Here is a 6,903-nt window from a genome sequence, read left to right on the forward strand (position 1 = left end):
ATATATATATATATATATATATATCTCCACACTTTTTTAGATTCTTTTCCCATGCAGGTCATTACAAAATATTGAAAAGAGTTCCCTGTGCTATACAGTAGGTCTTTCTTAGTTAACTATTTTATATATAGTGGTGTGTATATGTTAATTCCCAGGCTCCCAATTTATCCTTCCCTCCCCCCTTACCCCACTGATAACTGTAAATTTTTTTTCTACAACTGTGACTCCAATTCTGTTTCGTAAATAGGTTCATTTGTACCCTTTTTTTTTTTAGATTCCACATATAAGCAGTATCATATGATATTTGTCTTTCTCTGTCTGACTTACTTCATGCAGTTTCACAATCACTAAGTCCATCCATGTTGGTGTAAATGGCTGAGTAATATTATTTTGTTCTTTTTTTATGGCTGAGTAATATTCCTTTGTATATATGTGCCACATCTTCTTTATCCATTCATCTGTCGATGGACATTTAGGTTGCTTCCATGTCCTGGCTATTGTAAATAGTGCTGCAGTGAGCATTGTGGTACATGACTCTTTTTGAATTATGGTTTTCTCAGGGTATATTCCACATAGCGAGATTGCTGGAGTATATGGTAGTTCTATTTTTAGTTTTTTAAGGAACCTCCATACTGTTCTCCATAGTGGCTGTACCAATTTTTATTCCCACCAAGAGTGTAGGAGGGTTCCCTTTTCTCCACACCCTCTCCAGCATGTATTATTTGTAGACTTTTTGATGATGGCCATTCTGACTGGTGTGAGGTGATACCTCATTGTGGTTTTGATTTACATTTCTCTAATGATTAGTGGTGTTGAGCATCCTTTCACGTGAATTGTTGGCAATTGTATGTCTTCTTTGGAGAAATGTCTATTTAGGTCTTCTGCCCATTTTTGGATTGGGTCGTTTGTTTCTTTGATATTGAGCTACATGAGTTGCTTGTATATTTTGGAGATTAATCCTTTGTCAGTTGCTTCATTTGCAACTATTTTCTCCCATTCTGAGGGTTGTCTTTTCATCTTGCTTATGGTTTCCTTTGTTGTGCAAAAGCTTTTAAGTTTCATTAGGTCTCGTTTGGTTTTTTTGTTTTTGTTTCCATTACTCTAGGAGGTGGGTCAAAGAGGATCTTGCTGTGATTTATGTCATAGAGTGTTCTTCCTATGTTTTCCCCTAAGAGTTTTATAGTGTCTGGCCTTACATTTAGGTCTTTAATCCATTTTGAGTTTATTTTTTGTGTATCGTGTTAGGAAGTGTTCTAATTTCATTATTTTACATGTAGCTTTCCAGTTTTCCCAGCACCACTTGTTGAAGAGGCTGTCTTTTCTCCATTGCATATTCTTGCCTCCTTTGTCAAGGGTAAGGTAACCATATGTGCATGGTTTATCTCTGGGCTTTCTGTCCGTTTCTACTGATCTATAGTTCTGGTTCTGTGCCAGGACCATACTGTCTTGATTACTGTAGCTTTGTAGTATAGTCTGAAGTCAGGGAGCCTGATTCCTCCAGCTCCATTTTTCTTTCTCAAGATTGTTTTAGGTATTCAACACCACTTATTGAACAGACTGTCTTTTCTCTATTGTATATTTTTGCCTCCTTTGTCATAGATTAGGTGAGCATAGGTGTTTGGGTTTATCTCTGGACTTTATATCCTGTTCCATTGATCTATATTTCTGTTTTTGTGCCAATACCATACTGTTTTGTTGACTGTAGCTTTGTAGTATAGTCTGAAGTCAGGGCGCCTGATGGCTCCAACTCTGTTTTTTCTTTCTGAAGATTGCTTTGGCTATTTGGGGACTTTTGTGTTTCCCTACAAATTGTAAAAATTTTTGTTCTGATTCTGTGAAAAATGCCATTGGTGATTTGATAGGGATTGCATTGAATCTGTGGATCACTTTGGGTAGTATAGTCATTTTGACAATATTGATTCTTCCAACCCAAGAACATGGTATATCTCTCCATCTCCTTGTGTCATCTTTTATTTCTTACATCAGCACCTTATAGTTTTCTCAGTGCAGATCTTTTGCCTACTTAGGTAGGTTTATTCCTAGGTGTTTTATTCTTTGATGTGAAGTTAAATAGGATTGTTTTCTTAATGTCTTTTTGCGATTTTTCATTGTTAGTGTATAGGAATGCAAGAGATTTCTGTGTATTAATTTTGTATCCCGAAACTTTACTGAATTCATTGATGAGATCTAGTTTTTTTTGGTAACATCTTTAGGATTTTCTATGTATAGTTGCATGTCACATGCAAAGAGTGAGTTTTACTTCTTCTTTTCAAATTTGGATTCCTTTAATTTCTGTTTCTTCTCTGATTGCCGTGGGTATGACTTCCAAAACTATGTTGAATAAAAGTGACAAGAGTGGACATCCTTTCCTGTTCCTGATCTTAGAGGAAATGCTTTCAGTTTCTCACCATTGAGAATGATGTTTGTTGTCGGTTTGTCATATATGTCCTTTATTATGTTGAGATAGGTTCCCTCTATGCCCACTTTCTAAAGAGTTTTTTTTTTATCATAAATGGGTGTTGAATTTTATCAAAAGCATTTTTGCGTCTATTGATATGATCATATGGTTTTTATTCTTCTATTTGTTGATGTGGTGTATCACATTAACTGACTCGATTTTATTGAAGAATCCTTGCCTCCCTGGCATGAATCCCACTTGATCATGGTGTATTATCCTTTTAATGTGTCGTTGGATTCTGTTCTCTAGTATTTTGTGGAGGATTTTTGCGTTTACATTCACTGGTGACATTGGCCTGAAATTTTCCTTTTTGTGTGATATCTTTGTCTGGTTTTGGTATCAGGGTGATGGTAGCCACATTGAATGTCTTTGGAAAGGTTTCTTCCTCTGCAATTTTTTTGGAAGAGTTTGAGAAGGGTAGGTGTTATCTCTTCTCTAACTGTTTGATAGAATTCACCTTTGAAGCCATCTGGTCCTGGACTTTTTTTTGTTGGAATTTGAAAAATCACAGATTAAAAGTCAGTACTTGGGCTTCCCTGGTGGTGCAGCAGTTGAGAATCTGCCTGCCAATGCAGGGGACACGGGTTCGAGCCCTGGTCTGGGAAGATTCCACATGCCATGGAGCGACTGGGCCCGTGAGCCACAATTACTGAGCCTGCGCGTCTGGAGCCTGTGCTCCACAGCAAGAGAGGCCACGATGGTGAGAGGCCCATGCACCACGATGAAGAGAGGCCCCCGCTTGCCACAACTAGAGAAAGCCCTTGCACAGAAATGAAGACCCAACACAGCAAAAATAAATATAAATAAATAAAATTAAAAGTCAGTACTTGTAATTGGTCTGTTCATAGTTTCTATTTTTTCCTGCCTCAGTGTTGGGAGATTGTAACTTTCTATGAATTTGTCCATTTCTTCTTGGTTGTCCATTTTATATATAGTTGCTTGTAACAGTCTCTATGGTCCTTTTTATTTCTGTGGTGTCCGTTGTCACTACTTTTTTATTCTAATTTTATTGACTTAGGCCCTCTCCCTTTTTTTTTTTTTTCTTGATGAGTCTGGCTAAAGGTTTAACAATTTTGTTTATCTTTTCAAAGGACCAGCTTTTAGTTTCATTCATCTTTTCTACTGTTTTCTTAGTCTGTATTTTATTTATTTCTCTTCTGAGTTTTATGATGTCTTTCCTTCTGCTAACGTTAGGTTTTGTTTGTTCTTCTTTCTCTAGTTGCTTTAGGCGTACAGTTAGGTTGTTTATTTGAAATTTTTCTTGTTTCCTGAGGTAAGCTTGTATCACCATAAACTTTTCTGTTAGAATTGCTTTTGTTGTGTCCCATAGATTTTAGATCATCGTGTTTTCATTTTTATTTGTCTCTAGTCATTTTTTGATTTCCTTTTCAAGTTCTTCCATGATCCATTGGATGTTTAGTAGCATATTGTTTGGCCTCCACATTTTTTCTGTGTTTTTCTTTTTTTTTTTCCTAGTCAATTTCTAATCTTATAGTGTTGCGGTCAGAAAAGATGCTTCATATGATTTCAATTTTAAGTTTACATAGGCTTGCTTTGAGGCCAGGCATGTAATCTATACTGGAGAATGTTCCATGTGCAGTTGAAAAGAATATGTATTCTTTTGCTTTCAGATGGAATACTCTGTAAATATCAATTAATTCCATGTGGTCTAATGTGTCATTTAAGGCCTGTGGTTTCTTATGGATTTTCTGTCTGGATGGTAAGTGAGGTGTTAAAATCCCCCATTATTAGTTATTTTTTTCCAGGGAGGGCATGTTTCCCATTGGGTCACTCCTAGGGGTACTGCGTGCCCTCACCAATGAATTAAGACCCACAGATTCTCTCTGAGCACACTAGCACACCAGGACAAGATCTGTCAGAATGTGACTCTAGTCTCAGGCCCACTATTATTGTGTGGCTCTCAATTTCTCCTTTTATGTCTTTAACATGTGCCTTATATATTGAGGTGTTTCTGTGTTGGGTGTATATATATTTACAATTGTTATATCTTCTTCATAGATTGATCCCTTGATCATTATGTAGTGTCTTTATTTATCTCTTGTAACAGCCTTTACTTTAAAGTCTATTTTGTCTGATATGAGTACTGCTACTCCAGCTTTCTGTTGATTTCCATTTGCATGGAATAACTTTTTCCATCCCCTAACTTCAGTCTGTATATGTCTACATCTGATGTGGGTCTCTTGCAGACAGCATATATAAGGGTATTGTTTCTGTATCCATTCAGCCAGTCTGTGTCTTTTGGTGGGAACATTTAATCCGTTTATATTTAAGGGAATTTTCAATATGTATGTCCATGTCATTATTTTGTTTACTGCTTTGGTTCATTTTTGTAGATCTTATTTTCCTCTTTTCCTCTTTTGTTCTCTTCCCTTGTGATTTGATGACTATCTTTAGTGTTGTGTTTGAATACCTTTTTCTTTTTCATGTGTATACCTATTTTACATTTTTTTTTGCTATTACCATGAGGATTTAATATAACTGTCTATACATATACAAATGATTGTTTTAAGTTGATGATCTCTTAATTTCCAATGCATTTTTTTAAACATGTTTATTGAAGTATAATTGCTTGACAATGGTGTGTTAGTTTCTGCTTTATAACAAACTGAATCAGCTACACATATACACATGTTCCCATATCTCCTCCCTCCTGCATCTCCCTCCCTCCCACACTCCCCATCCCACCCACCCAGGCGGTCACAAAGCACCGAGCTGATCTCCCTGTGCTATGCGGCTGCTTCCCACTAGCTATCTATTTTACATTTGGTAGTGTATATATGTCCATGACACTCTCTCACCCTGTCACGTCTCACCCCTCCCCCTCCCCATATCCTCAAGTCCATTCTTTAGTAGGTCTGTGTCTTTATTCCCATCTTGCCACTAGATTCTTCATGACCTTTTTTTTCCCTTAGATTCCATATATATGTTAGCATACTGTATTTGTTTTTTTCTTTCTGACTTACTTCACTCTGTATGACAGACTCTAACTCCATCCACCTCATTACAAATACCTTCATTTCATTTCTTTTTATGGCTGAGTAATATTCCATTGTATATATGTGCCACATCTTCTTTATCCATTCATCCAATGATGGACACTTAGGTTGCTTCCATGTTCTGGTTATTGTAAATAGAGCTGCAATGAACATTTTGGTACATGACACTTTTTGAATTATGGTTTTCTCAGGGTATATGCCCAGTAGTTGGATGGCTGTGTCGTATGGTAGTTCTATTTTTAGTTTTTTAAGGAACCTCCATACTGTTCTCCATAGTGGCTGTATCAATTTACATTCCCACCAACAGTGCAAGAGTGTTCCCTTTTCTCCACACCCTCTCCAGCATTTATTGTTTCTAGATTTTTTGATGATGGCCATTCTGACTGGTGTGAGATGATACCTCATTGTACTTTTGATTTGCATTTCTCTAATGATTAAGGATGTTGAGCATTCTTTCATGTGTCTGTTGGCCATCTGTATATCTTCTTTGGAGAAATGTCTATTTAGGTCTTCTGCCCATTTTTGGATTGGGTTGTTTGTTTTTTTGTTATTGAGCTGCATGAGCTGCTTATAAATCTTGCAGATTAATCCTTCGTCAGTTGCTTCATTTGCAACTATTTTCTCCCATTCTGAGGTTGTCTTTTGGTCTTGTTTATGGTTTCCTTTGCTGTGCAAAAGCTTTGAAGTTTCATTAGGTCCGATTTGTTTATTTGTGTTTTTATTTCCATTTCTCTAGGAGCTGGGTCAAAAAGGATCTTGCTGCGATTTATGTCACAGAGTGTTCTGCCTATGTTTTCCTCTAAGAGTCTGATAGTGTTTGGCTTTACACTTAGGTCGTTAATCCATTCTGAGTTTATTTTTGTGTATGGTGTTAGGGAGTGTTCTAATTTCATACTTTTACATGTACCTGACCAATTTTCCCAGCACCACTTATTGAAGAGACTGTCTTTTCTCCACTGTATATGCTTGCCTCCTTTGTCAAAGATAAGGTGACCATATGTGCGTGGGTTTATCTCTGGGCTTTCTATCCCGTTCCATTGATCTATATTTCTCTTTTTGTGCCAGTACCAAACTATCTTGATTACTGTAGCTTTGTAATATACTCTGAAGTCAGGGAGCCAGATTCCTCCAGCTCCCTTTCTCGTTCTCAAGATTGCTTTGGCTATTCGGGGTCTTTTGTGTCTCCATACAAATGTGAAATTTTTTGTTCTAGTTCTGTGAAAAATGCCTATGGTAGTTTGATAGGGATTGCATTGAATCTGTAGAGTGCTTTGGGTAGTAGAGTCATTTTCACAATGTTGATTCTTCCAATCCAAGAACATGGTATATCTCTCCATCTGTTTGTATCATCTTTAATTTCTTTCATCAGTGTCCTATAATTTTCTGCATACAGGTCTTTTGTCTCCTTAGGTAGGTTTATTCCTAGAT

General features: G+C 36.8%; 1 non-coding gene across 1 annotated transcript; it reads right to left on the minus strand.

Annotated features, from left to right (window-relative positions):
* Window positions 1-4,229: 4,229 nt before the first annotated feature.
* On the minus strand, window positions 4,230-4,358 carry LOC118891538. Its single transcript, XR_005019096.1, has one exon. It is a non-coding gene; the product is annotated as a small nucleolar RNA SNORA3/SNORA45 family (small nucleolar RNA).
* Between the last annotated feature and the right edge of the window lie 2,545 nt (window positions 4,359-6,903).

Source organism: Balaenoptera musculus, chromosome 2, assembly GCF_009873245.2.
Source record: "Balaenoptera musculus isolate JJ_BM4_2016_0621 chromosome 2, mBalMus1.pri.v3, whole genome shotgun sequence".
NCBI classification, from domain to species: Eukaryota; Metazoa; Chordata; class Mammalia; order Artiodactyla; family Balaenopteridae; genus Balaenoptera; species Balaenoptera musculus.